At 41.9% G+C, this 1,457-nt stretch overlaps 1 pseudogene; it reads left to right on the top strand.

Annotated features, from left to right (window-relative positions):
* The first annotated feature begins 925 nt into the window (after nucleotides 1-925).
* Nucleotides 926-1,203, top strand: LOC123323977 (annotated as a pseudogene).
* The last annotated feature ends 254 nt before the right edge of the window (nucleotides 1,204-1,457 follow it).

Below are 1,457 nucleotides of genomic sequence, written 5' to 3'. Positions count from 1 at the left end.
GTCCACGTCCTAGTTCCTGGAATCCGCTCGTATGTTACCTTGCATGGCGGCGATGGGGTGAAGGTTGCAGATGTAATTCCGCTTGCTACTCAGCTGACCTTAAGGTGGGGCGACTGTCGCCTATGTTTGCTGGGTTTGGCTGGCCCGCACGTTGGGGGTGTCAGGTGGCCATGTGAGCTGTTACGTGCGTGATCCCGGGCGCACCCTTCACATGATTGGAGGGTGCTCGGTGGCTCTGTGCTCCTGCCAGGTTGTAGTCCTGGTAACTACCTGCCAGGTAGGTAACTACCTACCAGACTTAGAGAAACTTGACAGTACGTTGAAACCCTCCTTTTGCCCCATGCCAGGCACTTATCTCCTGTTTTCTTGAGATAACTGCTGTCTTGACTTTTCCACTTTCTTTTAAAGGATAGCAATCGCTATTTAATAAGTAACCTTTACAAAGATAGGATAAATTACAGGAAAGTACATATTATATTTATGAAACACTGCATGTATACATAATTTAGAAAGCCTACAATTTGACAAATGGATAGGAAGTGATCAAGCCACGTCACTACTACCCAGGTGAGGAATGGTACATTTTACTTCCAGAAGTGCCATATGTGTGGGTCCCTTTCTGTGAAGGACACCAAGTGCTAAATTTATAAACCACAGGATTCCATTTTTGTGATATTCTTGCAAAGTCCAAACCATAGGGACAGAGAGCAGATCAGTGGTTGTTAGTGTCTGGGGGTTGAGAGAAGGGCTTTAACTATCAGAGCATGATGGGTTTTGGCAGGTGATGAAAATCTTTTGTAGTCTGATTGTGGTGGTGGTGGTTCCCTAACAGTATGAGTCTGTAAGGACTCACAGACCTTGATGCAAATTCTATCTCAGTAATCTTGAACTCTGCTTTCTGGGCTCAGAACTAGTTTGAAGTAACATGACTAAATGCACCAAGAAGTTTGGAATTGCCGGTAAATATGGCACCCATTATGGTGCCTCCGTCAGGAAAATGGTAAAGAAGATTGAAATAAGCTAGCACGCTAAGTACACTTGCTCCTTTGTGGGAAAACCAAGATGAGAAGATAAGCTGTGGGGATCTGGCGTTGTAGCTCCTGCATGAAAACAGACCCCGGTGGCTCCTGGACCTACAACACAACTTCTGCAGTCACAGTAAAGTCTGCCATCAGAAGACTGAAGGAGTTGAAAAAACAGTAGAAGCTTCACCATTTGAAACACTGCTAGCCTATAATAAATGGGTTAATTTATGTAACAAAATTACTTTGGTTGTTGTTAAATTTATTAATTAGATCTTCTGATTTGTGTTGCATTAAATTTGCTTTCTCAAAAGACTTGGAAATTAAAAATCCTTCTAATTAAAAAAAATTCTTGAACTTTTAAAAAATTGTGAAAAATACATTACTAATGGATACTGTGTCTTACCAATTATTTTTCTGAATTTGAGGTTCAGT

This window comes from Neomonachus schauinslandi, unplaced genomic scaffold (assembly GCF_002201575.2).
Source record: "Neomonachus schauinslandi unplaced genomic scaffold, ASM220157v2 HiC_scaffold_4320, whole genome shotgun sequence".
Classification (NCBI taxonomy): Eukaryota; Metazoa; Chordata; class Mammalia; order Carnivora; family Phocidae; genus Neomonachus; species Neomonachus schauinslandi.
The sequence above is the reverse complement of the archived record's forward strand: the minus strand, read 5'-3'. Positions and strand labels throughout refer to the sequence as shown.